The sequence below is a fragment of the Polypterus senegalus genome, chromosome 2, assembly GCF_016835505.1.
Source record: "Polypterus senegalus isolate Bchr_013 chromosome 2, ASM1683550v1, whole genome shotgun sequence".
Taxonomy (NCBI): domain Eukaryota; kingdom Metazoa; phylum Chordata; class Cladistia; order Polypteriformes; family Polypteridae; genus Polypterus; species Polypterus senegalus.
Window position 1 is genome coordinate 272931101 of NC_053155.1, and position 25601 is coordinate 272956701.

Sequence of the window (25601 nt, forward strand, 5' to 3'; positions counted from 1 at the left end):
ACTAACAAAATAATTGTGGTGAGTAGTCAAGCAAAATGCCTGAAGAAGGGGCCTGAGTTGCCTCGAAAGCTTGCATGTTGTAATCTTTTTAGTTAGCCAATAAAAGCTGTCATTTTGCTTGACTTCTCACTACATTCATAATGGCTAACACGGTACAACACCCTACTACTACTAACAAAATAATTAATACAAGGAAAAAGATACAGGAGCAACGTGAAAACTTTCTGGAAAAGTTTTGGCAGCTTGAAATCTTAATAAATGACAAGTGCCCATATCAAGCACACATAATTAAAATAAAATTTAATTGATATCATATCATTTGCTAATGGTTAGGTAGCACTTCATACCAACAAAATCTGTACATTCAGGCTTGGGTTTGTATAATATGGTATAATAAGCCATGGATTGGCATGTTCTCACTCACACACTATAGCTGCTCAAAGGGCAAACATAACCTTGTAATTTTGGCTTTCTTCAGCTAATTGGTGCCTTTATAAAAGGGCTATTCAATTATTTCTAAAAGTGGAGCACTTGAAAAGAAAGTCTTTTGAAAAGAGCAGTGTACACAAGACTCAATTTTCTTTTCTAACTCTCTATAGTAAAACCATGCAATTTCTAGAACAGATACAAAAATCCTTAAAACATGGTATGAAACTTTAGGCTTTAACTGCAGCATTGAACTTCTGGATTGATGAGCTCAAATAACATAATGGGAAAACATTTCTTCACTTCCCTGTTTCTAAATGACACACATATTATTAATCTTTTGTCCTCAAAGTAAATTAAAATTAACGGTCTGAAGATTAATTTTCAAATGAATTGGTTGTGCAACATATTAAAATCAAGTCTTCCATGGTGGCATATCAGGTTGTACTTGTTTGCTCCTTGTTTCAACATGGTTACTCCTGACTAGAGCAGCTGGTTATGTATATTCTGTGATCTGTGAATGTGACCCTGCAAATGAGACTGCTTTGATACGGGTGTAGGGAGATGGGGTGAATTGCTATAAATCTTGAAAAAACGGCTTGGGGGAAAAAAAGAATTTCATTCTTAGGCAATGGAAAAAAACAACTGTACATATATTGTTTTAGCAAGAATAGAAGATGGGTGATTGCATATATGCTTTAATTTGCTTGAACTGCAAATAAAACCTCAGTTTTCCTAAGGGACAAATACAATTAGTACTGCTCAGGTGTGAAGATTAATTGCTTGCTATTACATGATCAAGTGGCCTGAACAGTTGTAATCCCTTTGAGATCTGACATTCTAGAGTTGGTGCTTGGCAGGTGTGACAAAAGACAAGGGGTGAGGGGCACTGTAAACTGGATATGTGCTTAAACTGAAAATGAGCATCTCATTCTTTGTTTCATTGTGAGCTGAAAATTCAGAACATTGAATGGTGTTTATTGGTGATAGCTGCCAGTTTCTGTATTCACGTCATCATCATCATCATCTTTTATCATTATTACCAGTTTAATGGCCAATTTAAAGATTTACCCAAGTTAGCAAGTTGCTCCCAAATCTTTTTGCAGTTTCTTCACAATTATTAATTAGACTAATTACATTCTTAAACCATAATAAAATATAAGCAACTGTAGCCTGTATTTTAATTCTGTATGAAATTGTCTACCCTTGGTTCTTGACATATTTTACTAATGATCTCTTTTGACTTTTCATAGCTGTTTCCTACATCAGGCTGTTTTGTATGATGTCTAAACAATAGCTGGTTTTCCAAGGACATTATACTTTACAATATAATCTATTAAAATCTAAGAAGGAAAGATGACTAAAAAAGATAGTTGGATGAATTGCCAGACTATATTTCATGCTCCTATTTTCATTTCATCTCTTTAGTTGCTCCGAGTCTGAACTGGATTCTGCCAATTCTTGTTCATTTTAATATTTGTTTCAATTAAGTGTGGATTGCTGTAAACACCCTCTGTAGCCCAGGGAATGTGGCTGTTGAGATGATTTAAGATGTACTGAAGAATGAAGAGAAATTTGGCTGAAACGATGCAGGAGAGCCTTTCATTTCATTTTCAGACATTTCAAAACCCAGGACTCACAGCTATGTTTTCCAGATGATTGCATTCCCTTGCATTTTTCTGCCTCATCATTTCTCCTTTCCATTCCTGTGATACCGTGTGTGGACTTGACTTACATTATGCAGTCCTCAAAAAGAATATATATGCAATATGTTCATTGTTTTGATAAGTGAGTATATATATATATATATATATATATTGTCACACACGTGTGAGTAGGAGGCAGCTAAAGGGCTCGAGTAATTGTAATAAAACATCCGACCAGGGGGCAGCGGAGTGCACTGACTGTCTTTCTCAGTTCCCTACAGACCTTTCCCGGGAAATCCTGCAAGGTTCCGGCGCCTCTGAAGACGTCACTTCCAAAGCCGGCCCCTTTGATGACGTCACTTCCGAAGCCGGCCCCTTTGATGACGTCACTTCTGGTTCCGGTCCCTTTGACGTCACTTCCTCTTAAGACCTTTAAAGCCTCCATCTTGGGCTACTATAGTCAGTTCTGTTTTGGACTCTGTGAGATGCACATCGTTTCTTTGATAAGAAAACCCATTTGCAGCTGGGAAAAACAATATACAGGTGGCTGCCCCAAACCTTTATAATGTCTTGGACTCATTTATATGACAATATATATATATATATATGCATATATATACTAGCTGTGTAAGCCCATGCTGTAAAAAGCCTGGGGTCCTAGAAACTATTGAAATTGTCAGGAAAAAAAATTAAATGTAGAGATGTCAGGTAATTGAAAGGAACTACTCTGGGCTTCTCTCTCCTAGGAGGTTTCATTTTGCTGATGCACTCACCTTGCTTGTGTATTAGCAGCGGGAGGAAAAGTAAAAGGGATACCGTTTTGCCGATATGCTTGTCTCGCTTGCGTAAGAGTTTCTCTTTTCTCTTGGCGGTTTTACTTTGGCAGCACAATCGCTTTCTTCTTCTAACTCATTAACTTGGGGCTGCCTTGCCGGCTCTCTGAGCTTCGTGCTGTAGTAGCCTCGAACTTCCGGGCTGGACAAACAGACACACAAACTTCCATGTGTAGATGCAAAGTACGTATAATAAAGTTATCAAATTATGAAGCCACCTTACATTGCTTGTAGCAGTAAGCAGCACTTCAAGCAAGTCCAACATTCATTTTAGAGGATTTTTCCTGGATGCACTTTTCTTTATTCTTTCTTTTTTCACCAAAACATCCTGAGGAGATGTTGCAGGTTCAGACTTCAGATGTTCATTGTGATTGAAAGTAGTCTGGAGAATGAACATATTCTCACTGAAAATATAACAAGCCACTTCTGATTGCAAAAACCTGGTTGAAATAACAGTCATCAGATAAAATATGATGTCAGGCCAGGCTTCACGATAACAATGAAAAATATTCCAAGAAACATCCTCAAACTAAAATATTGTACAATTAACAAAACATAATTAATCTACTAGTTTATTGTCATGGTATTTTCTAATCTATTTAATCCAGACTAGGGTCACGGTGGAAGCTAGAGCCTATACCAGCTAGCACAGGGCACAAGAAAGGAACAAACAGGTCAACAGCCAATCACAGGGTGAATACCCACACCTACTCACCAAACATACACTAGGGCAAATTTACTATTGCCAATTCACCTAACCTGCAAGTCTTTGGACAATGGGAGGAAACTGGTAGAAACCTCTGAAGACAAAGGGAGAACATGCACCACCCAGGGATGACCCGGGACATGAACCCTGGTCTCCTTATTGCAAGGCAACAGTGCTACCACTCCGCCACCTGCTACTTCATTCTGTTCATAAGAATTACTTACGAACACTTCAGTTTTCATTTGTACTGCACCTTCTGATTCATTGGTACAAGAAACACCCCATATATGTTATACTATTTGACACATCTTGATATCTAGTTATGCAAGACGTCAAGCTTTTTAGGGTTACCCGATATTTTTGGCCCTGTAGACACACAAACCTCTCATTTTCTGGACCATATTTTGTGCAGAAAATTACACCCTTCTGGTAAAGAGTAAACTAAGAAGTGTATTAAGCAAAAAATATCAGAAGGACTTGAGTTTGTGTGTGCCACACTAGCCAACCCCAGGGGTTACCCCACCAATTGGATATCAGAGGTCAAACTTACTCCTTTTTACAAAAATTTGAACAAATGAGGATCTGTAATTTAGGCACATAGAGTGTTGTTTTCTTTTTGAGATTGCTGATCATGAATATAATATTTTTCATATTTGATTATTTACCTGTGGTCCTAGCTCTCTAATAACCACTCCCAGAAGATTAAAAATGACAAATTTCATAAACAAAGGCATTTGGGATATAGTTTTAGACTATTTCAAGAATCAGAGATTACAAATATGAAGTTGTTTTCAATTTTTGTTTCTTTACTTGGGATCTAGCTCTATATGCTCCTCTATCAGAGGGTGAAAATGACAAATTTCTAATACATTCGAGGATATTTAGACTTTAAATTGAAGCACACATTTTTCAAACTAGGGGGCTCCGCCCCCTGCTCGCTTCACTCGCCCACCCACAGGTTTGTTTTACCGGATATACAATTTAAAGAGATTGTTATTTTCTTGGGAATTGCTACATATGCATTATTTTCACTTTTACTTTAAAACTTTTGTAAAAACAATACTTGTCCTTTTTTTCCGACCCCGGGCATGGTTAAATCTCTTTCTCGCAGGACATATAACGCTGCTCGCATTGTAAAGGGGGGTGGCTGAACGTACACTTGTCTTGCTGCTAGTGAGCTGCATGTTCTGTTTGTCGTGCTGTGCATCAATCATTTAAAAGCCTGTAGACCAGCTGTCCTTTTACCACTTCATGTCTCTGCTGCTTGCATTGAGGAAGGGCTCACATTGTGGAGGGGTAGGGGCTAAACGCACACTAAAGATGAGCAGTTGGATCATCTGCTGGCTTGCTGCTGCTGGCGAGCTCCGTGTTCTGCTTGTCGCGCTGCGCATCAATCATTTAAAAGCCTGTACAGCAGCTGTCCTTCTGCCACTTCACGTCTCTGCTGCTCACGTTGTGAAGGGGCGCTGGTGGGGGAAGCTGAACGCACACTAAGGAGAAGCAGTCAGATCCTCTGTTGGCTTGCTGCTGCTGCTCCTGGCGAGCTAAGTGTTCTGTTTGTCGCTTGTCATTGTTTTAAGAGCTGGGAGCACATGAAGTGTGTCTGCCAAATGCATTCCAACAACTGGTAGGTTAGATGTCCGTGAACTTGTTTTAAATCTTGTCTCACTGTCTTGTCTCACGTGACGTTAAAGTGTCTCTCATGGGACCTCAAATTGTCCTCTGAGAAGATCATGTCTCATCTCCCTAGTTTCCCTTCCAAGATTTTTTTTTATAATAGAGAGATATTTGGTGCAGCTACCCTTGTTTATTATGTACTTCTGCCTCATGAAGTAAATCATTGTAATTCTTATGATCACCTCAAATTAGACCAGCTTACACTAATTCAGACATTTTCATAATTTCCTTTTTAATTAAACATTGTGTATTGAGAACACCATTATATCTTTTTGCTGCATATTTTTTTCTTAAACATGGGAAAAGTTGTCACTTGACATTATAAAGATGATATGGTCTGTACATGTGGACAGTGTAAGGGGCAGGGGCAACACTTCATTCTTTAACACTAGAATTACCAGAGCCTACGAGAAAACTTGTAAATCTGGGTCACCTTAAATCTGTTCACACCTCTCTGTCAGCGTCTTTTCTCCTGTAAATGTGCCGATTAACACAAGCAGCAAGCAGCCTGCTATTCCATCCCCCCATTGTCGCAGAACGTTCACAAACTTCTCCCAGCTCGTGCCTTGTTTGATTATCTGGGAGTCAAGTGCTGGAGTTTTAGAGTGGAAATAATAGATCGTTATCTGGAACGCATGCATTGATGTGCCGATAAAGACAAGCAGCAAGCAGCCAACTATTCCATCCCCCAACAGCTGCAGAACATGCACAAAGTTCTCTCAGCTAATGCCTTAATTGATAATCTGGAAGTGAAGTGCTGGTGTTTTAGAGTGGAAATAATAGATCATTTTTTGGAACACATGCATTTTGTGTGTTCCGTTTCTACAGTAATCTGTGTAAACACATTGTTAAAACAGAAACTTTTTCTTATTGTAGTAATAAATGTTACAAAATGTAGGCATAAACTATAGAATGTGTGAAGCCTAAGGTCCAAAGATCAAATAAATACTTTCACAAAAGGTTCAAGGATGATACAACAGCTTCTGTGGCGTAGCAGTAAGATTTGCCGCCTTGTAATCAAGAGTCCCCAGTTCGATCCCCACTGCCTCCTATATTTGCCATTTTCAGTAGTGAGCTGCTCTTATCTATACTAATAAAAGGCAAAGCCCTCACTCACTCACTCACTCACTCACTCACTGACTCATCACTAATTCTCCAACTTCCCGTGTGGGTGGAAGGCTGAAATTTGGCAGGTTCATTCCTTACAGCTTCCTTACAAAAGTTGGGCAGGTTTTATATCGAAATTCTACGCGTAATGGTCATAACTGGAAGCAGTTTTCTCCATTTACTGTAATGGAGATGAGCTTCAACGCCGTGGGGCGGAGTTTCGTGTGACATCATCACGCCTCTCACGTAATCACGCAGTACATAGAAAACCAGGAAGACCTCAAAAAAGCGCTGAAGAAAACATGCATTATATAATTGAGAAGGCAGTGAAACAATAAGAAGCGAGCGAGTGACATATACAACCATATTCATGAGTTCTGCTACTGGAAACAAAGCACGATGTAAACCTACACTTTAAATTAAGTTCATAGACAGGCTGCGCTGGCGTTTGTAATTTAGTGCCTGCCCATATAAGGCCGTCCGTCAGCGGCAATCCAATAGCAAACTGCCACTAAATATTCACGGGTGAAGGACTGTGCTTATGGAGAGGAAGATGAGATGGTCAGGGTGGTGTTTGACACAAACTCAGCGAAACTGCGAGAGAAAGTTTTAAGTGCCAGGACTAAGGTAACATTAAATACAGCCATGGACATAGCACGAGATGGCACCAGCACAGCTGGGAACCTTCGATGCATGTACACCGCGGCTCACGTGAACTGGCGCAGTGCACAGATAAAAGCAACAGTTCCAAAGAGCTGAACAAAACCGAATTACACAATTGAAAAGGCAGCAAAAATATGAAGCGTCTGATACATATAAGCATATTCATAAATCCAACTACTGCGGAAACAAAGCACACGTTGGAAAAAGTCAATGTCCGCTAAAGGAAGACAGTGTAAAAAACCCGTGCATGCAGTGTGTCAGGTCTCAGATAAAGAAGAAGACGAGCTGTTTATTGATGCAGTAAGAAACGAATCGATGAATGAAACCTGTCATCTTTACAGCGATTGACAAACACGGAATGTAACTTGAACACAACACATCCTACAAATACGAACCTGATTGAAAGAAATAATGATAATCAAATCCTTGATGACAGCAACACTCAGTAACACTCACAAAACAAATACTGTATATTGACAGTCATGTTACGTTATTTTTAAAATGTTCCCTTTTCTTTTCTAGCTTTTTTAACACACTACTTCTCCGCTGCGATACGCGGGTATATATATATATGTATATATATATATATCCCGATCTACATACTCGAATAATGGATACTTTATTCGCCATCAATGATTGTTTTGGTAAAGCCATACTCAGTGTATTCATTAGATGAGCGGTAAAAAGTAAGAGCGAGGGAGGATGACTTATTGAGGCATGCAGGCTGTAGTCTTGCGTCAACTCTATCTGAATTGCGCGATCACATTTGAAAAATATATCTTTTCAAGTTCTATTTAGTCCATATGTGTCAAACTCAAGGGCAGCGGGCCACATCCGCCCGGTGTAATTATATCCGCCCCGAGATCATTTTATATACTGTATTATTGTTATTAAAGCCGGGTATATGAAGCGCTGGTAACACAATAAACTACAGATCCCATAATGCAGCGCTTCAGCTGCCTTGCGAACACTTACGCGTTAATCAAGTCTACCTTATGATGCTGCAAGTTATTGCGAAGCTAGCTCACACGATGCTGAAGAGAAAAGTTGATTCTGAAAATAGAGCCTTTAAAACCGATGGGAGGCTGAGTATATGTTTACTGAACCCGTGTGTCTCATTTGTGGAGCTAATGTGGCTGTAATTACAGAATTTAATCTAAGACGGCACTATGAGACAAAACATCAGGGTAACCTGAATGCAATGCAGAAGATACAGAAAGCAGCATAATTAAATAAGAATCTGACACTTCAGCGGACGTTTTAACCTGTGCACAATCACAAAGTGATTTCAAGTGAAGCTGCTTTTATGGGAGACACAAATGCACCAGTTCACCTTGCCCCACTTTCCCTGTTGCCAAGTAATGTTAAACCAAGTCGTCACTACGGTGTTCCCAAATCGCACTTTGCTGATAAACTGCGCGCACTGAGTTTGCACGGCGCTTTGGTGACTTTGAAGAACAAAAAGTCCGTCTACATGCGGCTCGAACCTTGTGCATGTTTGGTAGCACATATCTGTGTGAGAAGCTCTTCTCAGTGATAAAGACTAACAAAACAGCACACAGGAGTCGCCTCACTGATGAGCACCTGCAATCCATCCTGAGAATCTCCACAACACAGAACCTCAACACAAACAGAAACGAACCTGTGGCCAAAAAAAGATGCCAGGCGTCCAGCTCTAAAATGACATATGAGCAAAGACAACTGAATGATTTGATTTGTTATTGCTGAAAGGAACACATTTTATTTATATTTCCAGGTTTTGTTATGCAGCATGTTCATATTTGAATTTGTATAATTTTGACAGGATATATTTTTATGGAGAGCAAAATCTTTTGGGATATTTAAAATCTAAGTTTATTTTTATATAAAATTACATAAGAGTAAAGAAATTTGAATGTTTGTTCTTTTAACGTTTACTTTATTTCTAACTTGTATAATTTAGACAGGATATATTTTTATGGAGAGCAAAATATTATAAGTTGTTTAAGGTTTGAGTTGATTTATTCACGAATAATATTCCTGTCTGTTTTTACCATTCCTACCAAAGATATTTCTGTCGACTAAATAAAAATTCCTTCTATTTAAAATTTAAATAGAACTTGAACAAATACGATAGTTCATAATATCCACGCAGACTTGCGTAAGAGCGGAGTTATCCGTTTTAACAAGCAGCGTATTGCACTGATCTGAAATAGCTGTGTGTGTATATATGTAGATATGTATGTATATGTATATATATGTTTATATATGTGTGTGTGTATGTATGTATATATATATATGTATTTGTGTGTATATATGTGTGTGTGTGTATATATGTATGTGTGTATGTATTTATGTGTATGTGTATATGTATGTGTATATATGTAGATATATATATATGTATGTATATATGTATAGATATGTATATATATATATGTTTATGTCTGTGTGTGTAATATATATATATATATATATATATATGACAACAACACTCATCACTCACAACAGTGACAAAACAATTACATTGACAATCATGTTACGTTATTTTCAAAATGTTTCCTTTTCTTTTTCATTGCTTCTTTAACACACTACTTCTCCGCTGCGAAGCGTGGGTATTTTGCTAGTTGTTAATATTAGATAGATAGATAGATAGTAGACACATACTGTACATTTGGTTTGCCTCTGTAACAGATCCTGTACATTTATAGTACTGTACTCGTAAAAGTTACCGTTTTATTTTCACTTTTATTCTCTCAGTTATGATCACGATACATACTACCGCCCCAGGGATCTGATGCTGTTAGTTTGTATTTGAAATTGGGAATAACTGTAGATATGAGTAGTGTTTTGAGGCAATGGAACTGGACATTCTCTGATCTGGAGGGATAAAAGCTGACACACAAACGCTGGTGAATCTGCCTCATTCGTATCTTACCGTCACTTTATTTTTTTTTTATTCAGTTGTATTGAGTGTTCCTGCTCATACAAAATTAGTATGCACCTTATCGTTTATGATGTCAAAAAAAAAAAGACGGTCTTTCCTGAATAGTAACAATCAGAAAACATCATTGCACTAATGCAATATTATTTGAAAATGAACAGCGTCAGATCGGGTGTGAATTTATGCTGGTGCTTTTACTTAGAGTCAGATCAGGAGGGGCAGGCAGGCGGGCAGGCAGGTCAGTGGGTGGGGGGAAGTGTTAGAGTGTGATCGTGATTGAGAGAATAAAACTGTAAAAAGCTAAATTTTACAAGTACCATAAATGTATATCCAATGTCCCATATACTTGTCTCTTTCTTTTTTTCTCCGTTCTGCAAGAACTGTCCTTAGCTTTTTTCAGTTTTATTCTCTCAATCACGATCACACTCTAACACCATCCCCTGCCCGCCCGCCTCTCCTGATCTGACTCTAAGTAAGAGCAGCAGCATAAATTCACACCCGATCTGATGCTGTTCGTTTTCAAATAATATTACATTAGTACGATGACGTTTTCTGATTAGTACTATTCAGGAAAGACAGTCTTTTTTTTTGACATCATAAACCATAAGGTGCATACTAATTCTGCGTGAGCAGGAACACTCAATAAAACTGAATAAAATAAAATAAAGTGACGGTGAGATACGAATAAGGCAGATTCACTAGTGTTTGTGTATCAGCTTTTATCATTCCAGATCAGAGAATGTCCAGTTCTATTGCCTCAGAACACCACTCACATCTACAGTTATTCCCGGTTTCAAATAAAAATTAACAGCATCAGATCCCTGGGGCAGTAGTATGTATCGTGACTGTAACTGAGAGAATAAAAGTGAAAAAAAAAATGGTAACTTTTACAAGTACAGTACTATAAATGTACACGTTCTGTTACAGACGCAAACCAAATGTGTAGTAGAGCAGCTCACTACTGAAAACGGCAAAAATAGGAGGCAGTGGGGATTGAACCTGGGACTCTTGATTACAAGTCAGCAAATTTAACCACTACGCCACGGAAGCTGTTGTATTGTCCTTGAACCTTTTGTGAAAGTGTTTTTTTGATCTTTGGACTTCAGGTTTCACACATTCTATAGTTTATGCCTACATTTTGTAACATTTATTACTACAATAATAAAAAGTTTCTGTTTTAACAATATGTTTACACAGATTACTGTAGAAATGGAACACACATGAAATGCATGTGTTCCAAATAACAATCTATTATTTCCACTCTAAAACTCCAGCACTTGACTCCCAGATAATCAAACAAGGCACGAGCTGGGAGAAGTTTGTGAACGTTCTGCGATGATAGGGTGATGGAATAGCAGGCTGCTTGCTGTTTGCCTTAATTGGCACATTTACAGGACAAAAGATGCTGACAGAGAGGTGCGAACGGATTTAAGGTGGGCCGGATTTACAAGTTTTCTCATAGACTCTGGTAATTCTAGTGTTAATATCCTAATACATCTGTTTAACAACAAATAAACAAAAATAATCACACACGTTTCACTATGTACTTATCACATTTGTTTCATTTGCGTACAGTTTAGCTCTTTTGAAGTTAGTAACATGGTTGACACAGAACATGTGGTACCAGTTGTCACACACGTGTGCTTAGGGGTCAGCCAACAAGCCACAAGGTGAGTGATACTAGAATGTATCAAGGGTTGATTGAACGTACTAATCCCTCTTTCTCTCTTCATCAATAGAACAAAAGAAGATAAACCTTAACTCACCATCCATATTTCCGGTCACCCAAAATGGCTTCCACTCAATAATCTCAGCTCCATATTCCAGCGATGAAGTCACTTCCGGCTCCTCTTGATGACATCACTTCTGTTCATTTAAGATGACATCACTTCCGATCTGCCATAATGACATCACTTCCGTCCATCTGCTTGTGATGTCACTTCCTGTTAACCTCATTTCCTGCCACCATTTTTGTATAAAAATCCATTGTGTTCAAACCACATCTTTTGAATGTCTATACTTTAGATTCTTTTGCCAGTTTTTTTTTCAACTCTTTTGTCCAGGACATTATACGGGGTCATTCCCCAACTCTTTGCAAAACTTTGTGAGTCGTTGTTATATCACACAGTCTATTGTAGTGCCAACTTACAAATACTGAGCCAGTTTAGAATTTAATCCAGAATCCAGTTAATTGCCTATGTGAACATGGGAAACACATGTAAATGTAACTTGTTATTTATGAATCAGTACTGTTAACTGACTAAATGCTGTAAAACATGGGTTACATTTACAAACTAAAATGACAAATTAACTTATTCTTTCTCATAACTGATTAAACTGGCAACAGTAAAGTTTAGACTTGGCTTGTGCTTTCTTAATATTAGTTTGTCACAGTCTTATTAAAATGAACAGTCTACAACTATCTATTTACGCAACTTTAAATTTTTTTATCTTGGCTAGCTTGACTAAATTGCTTTCAGATTACTTTATTATAATTGCAAATCCAAATCAATCAAATTTCTCCAAAGGTGTTCACTAACATCCACAGGTACAGAGAGTAGTCCATCGTGACAGACTGCAAAAACATGCCAGTATGACTGCTCAAGTCTATGACAACCAGTAGAGGATGGTGCAGCTGATCATACTATCACTGGAAAACAATTATCTTCTGTTCAGAGCATCTATAAAACACACTTTCTTATACAATATGATTAAAAACCTCAACTGTCATGCACTGACACTTTTCATTGCTATATTGTGGCACAGGATCGTTAGCATTCACACCAGTAGATTCAGACACAGTTTATATAGGTCATAAAGCTATTTGACAGCTGCTTATACTCCTTTGTATTTCTTTTGTACACATTCTGATTTTTTAATTTAATAGTTTGCGTCATTTTCATTGATTGTTGTTGGTATTATACTACTGTCACTAGTCTATGTGAGCCATGCAGGTAACAGTGACCCTAGAATTTCTATCTGTGAACACATGATTATGGGAGTCCGCAGACCTGAGCAAATTGTTGTCAAAATATCAAACTATAACAATGCACAGCATAAGATGTGCATCTTTCAAAGAAGTGCTAAAGGGTAGCAAATCTAATCTGATTCAATGACACGTCTTGAAGATGCCTCAGAAGATGACATGCTAATTAAAAAACCTAAGCTATAATCTTACAAGTCTTAGCATTGTACTAAATAGCTTTTGGAGGTAGCAGAAGTCATAGCATACGTATGGTACATACTACCCATTCCACTTGCTGCAACAAATCTATGTTTGTCAGTCCAATGAATAATTAAGTTCTATACTAATGGAGCAGTAAGTATCTGTGGAGCTTGCGAGAAGATTTATTATCAACTGTCTAATGAGTGATAGCAATGCTCAAACTCATTAACATCAAGTGATTGCTACACACAGTGAAGCACTATTCATTAAATTATCCTATGTGAATAAATGTACTTTTGCAAATAACAGTAATTAATATTTAATTGTAATACTCTTTCATTGAACATGTACCTAAACGAAGAGGAGTTAAACTTAAAGATTTTGCTCTTTATACATACATTAATGTATTTGTGCTAATTTGCATTACTATGGATGCCTTAGAACATTTTCTCAGCCTGGTAATCAAAATTACAGTGCTGCTATTCATATGTCCGCAAATACTTGATTGTAATGTGCATGATAATAAACCCACTAAGCTGACAAGCAGGCTCAGTAGCTGCCTAGTGGCCCATTTCCTAATAACAAGCGATCATGCCAACTTTATTGTGGATAAGAAATCACAGGCTGCTCTCTGACAATATATTGCCCCTTTACTGCAGGCAGTTTTGCTATATTTATCCCACACTCTTTTTAAAGTCCATCTATGCTGCATTAAGCATAACCATTCATTATATTCTTGCCCTTTTGAAGTAACACTTTTCAGCATATATTTTATTGATTCTTTTTACGTTTTATTTGGCCAACTGCTGCAGCCAAGGTGACTCGAAAATTATTTCAAAATGAAGCATCTCAGAAAGTGACACAACACAATATTATGACCGATTGCACGATGGGAGCTGATGGAATGAAATGTTAAAAGTGTAAATCAAATATCAAATGTCAACGGCAATAAATTAATGCATAAGGGGAGCACATGAGCACTTCTGCTGTAGATCAATTTCAGCCAAAGCTAAGAAACCTGTGAAAAATAGACTAGAAGTGTCCTTTAAAAAGCTCCATGTGAGTAGCAAAACAAAACTGAAAGAAAGTACAAGCTTGATTTTTGAAAGTAGTATGGATAATTTTATAATAACTGTGGATCCTTTTGAAAGTAAGAAAGAGAAAAATAATGTCTAAAGAAACAGGAGAGTGGAGTCCAAAAGTTTGGAACATGAAATGGGCAAGGCTGATTGACAGAGGAAAAAATAAAGGAAAATAATAGTGTGAGAGAAGTGAGGAAGAAAAAGCAACACATCTGGCACAGTTAATCATGCACTTTGGGTACTAAATCTAATTTTGGCTCAAACTTGATGAAATGGTTTAGAGAACAATTGACATTTGAGCCAGATTCCACAAGAAGCTTCCAAGGCTGTAGGTGTGCGACATGAAGTGTAACATCAAGGTTAGTTTGTTTTGCTTTTTTGTTAACCCTTTTGCCCTGCATTAAGACCATTTCCTAATTCCTGTTTATTTCTACAGCACATTTTCATACAAATCATGTACCTCAAAGTGCTTTACAATATGTTAAAGAAAACAAATTGCAAGAATAACAAAAAATAATAAATTGGAAGTGAATAAATATATTAACAAACAAATATATGAAATACCATCCATTATCCAACCCGCTATATCCTAACTACAGGGTCACGGGTGTCTGCTGGAGCCAATCCCAGCCAGCACAGGGCGCAAGTCAGGAAACAAACCCCGGGCAGGGTGCCAGCCCACCGCAGGGCGCACACACACATACACACCAAGCACACACTAGGGACAATTTAGAATCGCCAATGCACCAAACTTGCATGTCTTTGGACTGTGGGAGGAAACCGGAGCACCCAGAGGAAACCCACGCAGACATGGGGAGAACATGCAAACTCCATGCATGGAGGACCCGGGAAGCAAACCTGGGTCTCCTAACAGCGAGGCAGCAGCACATTAAATTCATTTTTTTAAATCTCTAATGAATATAATAATAGGTCTGGTGCTATGGGACGGCCAGGGAGGAATGAAAAATAAAAACTTCAGCCAGCGAGATGCTGGAGAAAATACAGTAAATCTGCACAGGTTCCAAGGCCAAATGACCGTCCATTACCCACTGGGCGTTCTACCAAATATAAATGTGCTATTATAGTTCCTTATGATTTTTATGCTTCATCCTGGGAGATGCAGTGGGTCTCACCGACTGTTGGGGTACCCACACTCCTTCGAAAATCACAGATGTCTGCACAAAAAAGTGGAAGAATACCATAAAATGGAGAATAGTAGAGGTTAGTAACAATTACAGATCTATGAAGTATATGGTATTGCAATATATATTGTGGTACATGTGGTTCATCCCAGCCAATACCCCCAGGCCGCCAGACGGAGCCCCCCTTGCAGCATAGAGGTGCCCCGAATGCCAGCAGGGAATTATGGACAATGGACTTTTAATGCACAGCCCTGCTGGTTACCATGGGGGCCGCCAGGAGTCGCTGCAGGGAGGCCCAGAGACTATTTCCCTTGCGCCCAGGAAGTACATCAGAGTCACGTGGACAAAGGGAACGATGTGGTTCCTGGGTGAAGAAACGAAGGATTTTTATCTGACCCGGAAGTGTTCCAGATCACATGGACAGAGAGGGTGAAACACTTCCAGGTCAAGGAGTATAAAGGACTGTGGGAGATCCCAGACAGACGAGTTGAGTTGGGAGGCATGGTGGCTAAGCGTCTGGGAGAGGAGGATTGTGTATTGTGATTGTTTTGATTTATTGGAGAATTGTGGAGAGGAGCGTGCTTTGTGCACTTTATTATTATAATAAATCCTATTATTGGACTTTTATCTGGTGTCTGGCGTGGTGTCTGAGAGTACAAGGGTGCGAGAAAACCCTAACTTGTCACAATATATATATATATACTAGCAACTTGGCGCGCACTACGCTGCGCGTTGGATGACCACAGTTGAAGGACTCAATCGTAAGGACCTCTTGTCGGGTGTCTCATAGGCATGCTTTTGCCTCTTTCTTTTGCGATCACGGCGTAATCTGTCTTCTCTCTCTGCAGGGGTTTCAGTTGCCTTTCGTTGTGCGGCAGAGACGCGTCGTTGAGCGAATCTGTGTGAATGCCGAGTGTCCGTTTCTTGCGAGCGACTGTCAAGCCTTTGCCTCTTTGCTTCGTGATCATGCTGTAATGTGTCCTCTCTCGCAGCAGCAGGTTTAGTTGCATTTTGTTTCGGCATTGTTCCATAAGGTCTCCTCCGTACAAGTGCACATGGGTAGCTGAAGACGGAAAGGCATAGTGGGCATAGTGAAACACACGAATTGGTGACCAGGGAACCATCCGACTCAGACGCGGGCTCGAAATACTCAAGTGCACATGTTATTTATAATTAATTTTTTTTTTTTTTGTTATGAACTTCCCCAAAAGAGTTGATCCCTGTAAATAGTTATTAGTATATGAATAATATAATCTGTTGTAGTACAGGCATTAATTAGCGTCACACCTCATAACCTGCATACACCACGTGTTTGGCTGTAACACCAGAAGCGCGGTGTACGCTGTAAGGGTAGGTTGTGGTTTATGCTTCTTTCGTGATTTTTTTATTTCATTTTATTGATTATTTAATAGACAGAGGGGAGAAGACGTTAATGTGACGCTCTGTCTATTTCTTTACTTTTGTTTTGAAAAGATTTTTGGGAACAGGAAAAATAAAAGCAAAGGGGAAAGAACGGAGGGGGGTAAGCAGGAATTCTGAGAGGGGACGGACTGGGGCTTTTCTACGGGGCAGCTATACAGCCAAAAGGAACGCGGACCAGGACACGGCGCTGTGCTTTTATTATATAGATATATACAGTATATACAGTATACTAGTTGTGTAAGCCCATGCTGCAAAAAGCACAAGGTTATAGAAACTATTGAAATCATCAGAAAAAAAACTGAAATGTACAGATGTCAGGTAATTGAAAGGAACTACTCTGGGCATCTCTCTCCTAGGAGGATTCGTTTTGCTGATGTGCTCGCATCGCTTCTGCATTAGCGGCTAAGTGAGTTTGTTTCCTCGGAGGTGGAGCCCTCACCCCGACTCCACCTCTCACTTCCGTGCCGGACAGATAGGCAGACACATTTCCACGCGTAGACGTTTATATATAAGATACATATATATATATATATATATATATATATACACATATACATACAGTGTATATATATATATATATATATATACAGTATATAAATCTATTTAAAATAATGCTTAAAAGCATCTATAAAAATGCTAAATTAAAAAAGTGGGCTTCTGGGAATTTTATTTTAATATTCCACAGTGTTATCCTGGTTTATGTCTGTTATTTCTAAAGTATTACAACATAATAGCAAAAGGCTGCCTCACTAGTATTTTTATATTTAGTTGTTGGAATAATACGCAAATCACACTTAGAAGATGTAAAGTTACATCTGGAAATATGAATGGACAGGCACTCGCTATAATAAGGAGAAAGACTATTTAGAGCTTTATATTTTATTTTCCATGTTACCTTTCGAAGACAGGTAATAGAAAAAAATTAAAAATTATTGATCTCTTGTCTTACATGTACCTTCGGCACCTTTCCTTTGTATCTGTACTGTATGTATCTGAACTTCCCTTGACTGGAAGTTGCTCTCTTCCCCTAGAGCCTGCTTCTCATGCTCTGTCATTTCATGGGGCCTTCTTCACCTCCTGTCTGCTTTTATCCTTCCCATCTTTGAACAGTGACTCTCGGTGTGCCTCCTACAACTTTATCCCTCCTAGTGAGTCTCACTTTTTTTGATTATCACCAAAGCCAAACTGACCAATCAGATTACTCAGAGGAACCAAACTCAAACACACAGACTTTAGTGTTTTATTACATAGTAGATTAATCAATTAATCGAATTGAAATTGATCCTAAAGGACAAAGGATTTTCTTTAACTAGTTAAGCTTCTTCTTTGTTATTTTGGTTGTTAATTTTTTCTGTTTAGCTATTTGTGAGCCTGTCTCTTATTAATGGGAATGACAAGGTAAAAATAAAGACTATGGACTTTGTGGATTTTGCTCTGGTCCTCAAATCTTGCATCATCCTACACAGGTCCAGGAGACTGTCATATTTGGTTAATTGGTGGTGCTAATCTGGCCAGGTTTGGTTCAGTTTGATTGCGTGTTTGAGTGCCCAGCAATTGCCTACTTCCTTAGCTCCTCGGTCTGGGTTTATTGATGCCTGAAAGATGATGGTGCTTCAATAATCTTGGGTCTTAAGCAGGTTTTTAAAATAGGCAAATTGATTAACAGAGATTTTTCTTGTATTTTCTTTGTGTTAAGCATTAAATGGGGATCTCCTGGTTGAAGCCCCAAACTTTTCTAGTTGTTGACTCTCTCTTTATTTTACAATACAATTCCAGTAGGACGTCAGTCCACCACAGGGCACTTTTGTATGTAAAACCACTCTCACATTTACAGTAAGTCATTTAGATTTCTCAATTTTCCTAATATGTAGTTCTTTAAGAAGCAACCAGTAAGATAAAACACAGCAGAGAGATAAAATGTTGGGGCACCTTGAAGTCCAACCCTGTATATTTTGGGGAAAAAAACTAAAATAAGATCAAAGAACAAATGAGACTCTCTTGTGATGTGAGACAACAGATTAGACTGGATCAAGATGGCAGTAGAACCCTTTAAAATGAAACCAGACTGGAAGGACTAGGTCCAAGGAACTATGACCCCGGAAATAACTTCACTGGTGCTGCTCGTCATCATATCTACAAGAGAGAGAGGAGAAGAAGCATTAGGCAACAGCGCCCACTCTTGCCTAGGGATGGAATTACCATTAGATAAACCCTGTTGTCTCTCAAGCACACATGTGTGACAAACCACATTTTTTTAATAAGGAATTTAATAGTCCCTAAATACTTTTGAACTTAAGAACATAAGAAATGTGACAAATGAGAAGAGACCATTCAGTCCATCAAGTTCATTTGTTTAGCTAATAGCTAAGCTGTGCCAATATCTCATCCAGACTCTTTTCAAAGGGTGTCTGGGTTTCTGCTTCAACTACAGTATATGTCTTGGTAGTTTGTTCCCTAGTCTTACAACTATTTGCATAAAGAAGTGCTTCCTGGCATCAGTCCTAAATGCACTTTCCCTTAATTTCCACCTATGTCCTCAAGTACATGATTCACTATTAAGCTGAAAGAATGTTGCTGGATCTACTTTATCAATGCCTTTGAGGATTTTAAATACTTGGATAAGGTCCCCATGCAGTCTCCTCTTCTCGCGAGGAGGTTTATAAATTTACAGGATTTACAAATGAATTGTATAAACCAAAGACACCATATTATTCACACCCCTATCCATTTGTAAGTAATGTACATGAACAAGGAGGCATGATAAGAGTTTGAGACAAGTCTACATTAAATTATCCCTATACTGTATAACCAGTGTGAAATGATACACCTTGACAAAAGGTTTGGGGCAACCACCCGTATACTTGAATAAAGGGTGCAACAAGTGAAAATTGAAAGTACAGTATTGTACTGTTTGAGTCCACAACAGAACATTCACAGAAGGAAGTTGGCTGGTATTTAATTCAAGGCAGGGGAGGTGATGTCATTAGGTCCGGAACTGGAAGTGATGTCATCGGCCCCAGAACCGGAAGTGATGTGAGAGTTTCCAAGCAGAATTTCCCGTGTTTGGTCAGCAGGAATAACAGGGAAAGGATTACTGCACCCCACCACCCCCTGGCCTGGCATGGAATTACTTTCTTTTGACCCTTCTAGCTGCCTTTCATGCACATGTGTGTGACACCAGTCATTGAGTTACAGCATTTAATAAATTATTGAAAAGAAAATAATAAACCCAAACATCGTAAGTGAATGATACCCACCTAATACATGCTGATGATCTTAGTGCAATTAATAACTAAATGATGTTCACATCCATTTTTTGGAAGTTTTCTTAACAGAAAAATTCAGACCATTTATTCAATATCTTATGTAGTTACTGTGCAGTGCAAGTGAAAATATATACTTAATTAGTTTTTTTTTTTCTTTCATATTAAAACGCACATGCCTGGATAAGATTAGAATTTTTCCACATAATCACGCTGCTTTTCAGCCTATTTGTCCAACAGCGCGGAAGCAATTAAAAGAAAAAGCTTTTAGCTGAGAGCCCAGTCACGTTTGAACTGCTTCTTTTATCACATTACTGTAGACATACCGGTAGTTTGTCAAAGCTTCTGTCACACATCTTTTAACTTTCCATTTCCATTATATTTGTTATGTAAAAAGAAGTTTACTCGTTTTTTACCATGCTGTCTTCTTAGTTATAACTGACACTTCATTTCAATTTAATGTGTGCATACTGTGCCCTGTGAAATGTTGTGAATCCCACTGTATTAAAGGCATTTGTGCTGAAAAGCCAGAATAAACACTAAAAGACACTTGTTGAGCTCCCAAGGGTCAAGGTAAAAGTTCAATGAAAATTGGATGTGTATTCATCATTAAATTTTGGCAAAAGTACTCACTGTGTTTGCAGCATTATTATCCAAACGCACAGAACTCAATTTCTTCTGCCATACAAGATAAACCACCATGAGCTCATCCATCCTCTTTTTGCTGTATCTTCCTGGTGCTTGTTAAGCAAGTGTGGCCTAATTTCAATGTGAATAAAACTGTCACATAACTGTTTGTCTTGATATATTGTATGCAGAAAACTACCTATTCCTGTGTTTTATTTTCATATTAAATAAGAGATTTCTACTCACAGCTTTTGGTTAAAACTTTTTAAAACATTTATAATGGGACCACGTAATATTAAAAAAATAAAGAAAAATAAGATACATAGTGCCACACAGAAAACACTTCTGGCCAAGTATAATTCACACAAATTTCATCTACTGTACATGTTTGAGAGTTTTTATTGACATAATGTGCTCATAGCCCAGCAACATAATGTAAAATATGGTTAAGTTTAAACCTATGTTTACTGGTTTATTTTAATTTACTGTTTTATTTGTGCAGCATCCTTAGTGTTATGTTTACACCCAAAAACATAGTATTTTTTCTTGTTAAAAATATTTCAATGTGTAAGAGAAACATGTAAACAACAAAACATCAACATAAATACAGTAGGAAGTGTATGCCTAGTGTCCAGCACTGCACTGATACAGATTTAGTAGACGTCCTCTGTGTGATTCTGCATGTTTTGAGAAAGTCACCAGTGCACAGCTCAATGTTGTCATTGGGACAGAACAAGCATGTTCCTTTGCATACTTTTCTTATAATATTTTTTCTGTTGCTTGCACATGAGGGTAGGATGTCAGTGCCTGATCTGCACGACCAACATGACAATTGTGTTATTGTAGGCTACGACAGTGCAAAGCTTAGGGACTTCCACATTTCTTCTAACACGAATATTGACAGGTGGTGCATTATTAGGTCATTGGCCCTTATTGCCACAAAGCTACTTGTACCATGGTGAACCTTCACACAACCGAATTTGCCAGGCATATCACAGTGGTTTGATACCACTATGACATTTACATCAGTTTTACTATCTGTGTCAATGACTGTTAAGCGATTCATCACTATCATTCAATTCAAGTAATGGTTCACTTTCAGTTTGTTCTAAAACTGACTTTACAGCTATAATGGAGATTAAAAATACCATTGCCATTGTATATTGCCTTACTCTTTGGATTGCCAATGCAACCTGCAAGATTGGAGAAAGGTTGAGAGAAGACATCGTGAGAGGAAACGATAGCGTCGTGAAAACGAGACAGACTGTGAACGGACAGAAGCAGAAATGCTCCTACACCACCACATAATTACGATTCGGACAGTGATTCTGAGTAGGCCATTCCTATCGAATCAATATCCAAGGGTTTTCTTTGGTAATTTTGTTTCCTTTATAAAAAAATCATAATGCTGTGCGACGAAGGGCCCAGTTCACGACTAGCAACCACGTTTAAACAGGAAGCCCTTCACAGACAACTTTTAACATGCGCAACGTAGTTGGGCGCACATGGCTAGTAATATATAAAGAACCAGGAGAGGGATGGGAGGAGAGTTCCTAGAGGGACAGTGTGAGATGGAGATTTTGCTGTAATAAAAAAAGCATTTGGAAATTACAGCCTGGAGATTTTTTTATGTACTGATCGATACAACATAATGTTCTTGTCTTTTTTTTGTTTCATTTCAATATAATTATAATGTTTAACTACAATTATAAGTGTGGTGGTGTCTTGTTATTATCACAAAAAAGGAAACTAGGGTACCAGTTTGTTATGCCTGGCACACAGGCTGCACTGCAAAGCAAGTGAGCATGCATGTGATGAGCAACCATAACACATTTATACTTGTTACAGTCCATTCAATCAGCACATTGATATTCTCCTAGTCAGTGAGTGAGTGAGACTCTGCTGATGGAAGAAGAGTTCTGCCTTCTATTACTGACTTTAAGTGATGAAAAGGAGAAGGTGGAGTGTTAGACCTATTGGCCCAAAGCAGTAAAGGAGCAGTAAGTTTATATTCTCATGAGTGTGGGATGTAAATGATGAGCAGATGCATTTCAAATGATTTTGCAGGCCTTCTTTGCATTTTGATTACCTGTTCCATCTTTTTCTGCCGTTCATGTATCATTCTGGCATCCATGTAACCAGCCTCTCTATGGCGTTATTTCAGTGCCACTATTCTGAGCGCACGTAAAAAAATATTGCAAGTGCAAGTGTTGCATTTTGAGGAGAAATTTATTTTGAGCGTACAAAAGCTGAATTTGAGTGAACAAAATTCATTGCTGCGTGCAAAAAATGTATTTCAGTGTTTGCGCTTATCCATATACACACACACAATAGCACCCCCTCTCGCTCAGTTTTTCATTTTAAGCTTGCTTTCGCAATGTGTTGCTACGCTCACGCTCAGAATAGTGGCACTGAAATAACGCCATACCTCTCCTTGAAATTCACCATGCCACATAGAGAAATTTCCACGCACAGCAGGACCCGAGGATGTGTTTCCATATCTGAAGTCACTTTCTCTGTGCATTCCTTGCACCCGACACAGACATGTCAAGTATAAATTAGGCTTAAGGCCCCATTATCTTAAGAAAATAGTCAGCAGCAATCAGCTGTCAACCTGATCTGGCAGATTGCGATGGGTTAAAACAATGACTATAGCTCTTTAAGACTATATTAAGCAATTAAGGGTTCAAAATCTTAACAAGCGAAACAACTAAAATGAAGCAGAAAAATGTCACTTGAGCAATAAGTGCTTCATCAGCAATGAATGATTTCCCATGAAGCAATTGGGTTGGAACAAAATCCTGAAGCCACTGTTGCCCTCCAGGACCGACGTTGCTCAGCTCAGCAAATTAATTAAATGTAGTTAAATAGTAGCAAAAACTAGTCGTTAATTAATAAAATGGTTAGAATAAAAACCTGTAGATACTGTGGCTCTCTAGGATCGGAGTTGGCCCCCCTGGCCTATATATTATCATTCCTGGCCCATCCACTCTATTGTGTGAAAGGCCTATAGTGAAACACAGGCTCCTGGTATTGGAGTTTTTTTATTAGATGCATCTAAAACTAATACTGAAATTAAAAATGAATATATATTAGTGTTAAAAAAACTAAAATAGAAATTACACTGAAATAGAAAATAAAAATTAAAAAAATGAAACTAAAACATCCTTGTTCTCATAAGTCATTCCACAACAAATAAATGTCTTAATAATTTCTAATTTTGGCCTAGAATGTTTAAGATTATTCATGCACACTTAGTAAAATCTCTTTATTCATCATTTCCTCTGTTTCTTTATTCTTTCCTCAGTACTGATGCCTCAGAAATGGTTTGTGGGTAGATGGGTATGGAAAGAGAAATCTGATCTGATCTGTAGAAGATATATTAGTGTATGTCTAACTGATTTGTAGTTTAGTTGTAATGCAAGCCTTTTAATAAAATCTTTAAAAAAGAATGTACAATGCTATATTCCATTCTACTGTCACTGCTGCCTACTGATATAGATGTTGAAATCCCTGTTTGAATACATAGTGGCTCTCCATTCTTCATGAATTCATCGTTTTGTCATTGCCATTCTGGCGTTCATTACACACATTCCACCCTAGAATTAACAACTGTCACACTGACACAATAATTATGTAGCTAATTCTATACAGCCATTGTTGCCACAGGGAATCAGTAAATCTAGCAGCTGACTTGTAATATGGCTAAGCATTACTGTGAATATTTACAAAAGCATCATAAAAAGATTTTTAGATTGATGACAAAACAATAAAAAAATGTGTACAGTGCAAAATAGAGCCTTGCGGTGCAATTTTAGTAGGTAGTATTATTTTGATTTGAATTAATTTTTTTTCAGTTGAATATTCAAGGATATTTTAAATTCATCCACTGATTTACAGGATGTAATATAGTCTCTGTTGCTAATAAAAGTAGCAGTAGAAAGATAAAAGAATACAGGTTCATATGCATGGGGCACAATATTCAGTTCGTCAAATGTGAACAGAATCATCTAAAGGGATGAATAGAGGTAAAACAATTAAAAGTAACTCTGTAATTGAATCAGAAAACCAACACAGAGAACATGAAGATTGAGCGCTGCTCTCGGGTCAGATTGGTCAGACTTTTTTATAATGGTCTTCCATCTTTGTGTGTGTAGGCGCTTAATGATTTGTTGTGAATGTCAAGCATTAGTGAGCAGGCATGCTTCCTATATAATTAGTCAGATGTGCTGAGGTGTAGCGTCAGTCAGTGTTTTCTAAGTGACTTCAAAGCTTGGTCATTGTCTTCTGCACAGGTCTACCTGTTTGATTTTTTTAAGCCTATATTGGCTACACTACAAATACACTTCCAGGAAAGCATTGTGTTATCTAACAGACAATTTTAGGTAGCCTGCAAAGCACATTATTAGGATAATTCAGTTTTGAGTAAATTAAACCAAGTATCATTCTTAAAGCTGGAGAAAGCAAGAAGGCAATATTTCACTTTCAGGAGAACATTTTTTAACAAGGTTCACCAGAGTAAGAAGAATAAAGGGTCTTACCTGAATAAGAATTTCGAAATCTCTACATATGTACACGGGGAAGTAATATTTGAAGGTAAAAATTATGTTAACGACATCTACTTTTATATCCTTATTTGTATGTAGTTACTGTATAATATATGTCATGCACACGTGTTTGAGGTTCGCCTTCTGGGTTCATCAGAGGTGAGCACTACTCCCGGATAAAAGTGTGCACTGTCACTGATGGTATCATCTTTTCTTTCACCCACAGCCCTGAGAAACCACCCAATGAGGGCAACTGACTCTGGTTTGTCCACTATGAAGCAATGATGCTCTTGCCAGAGGTTGTCTCATTTTGGAGACAACACACTATGGAATGGAGCTCCCATCTAAGTATTGACCACTCTACAGAGCCTTGA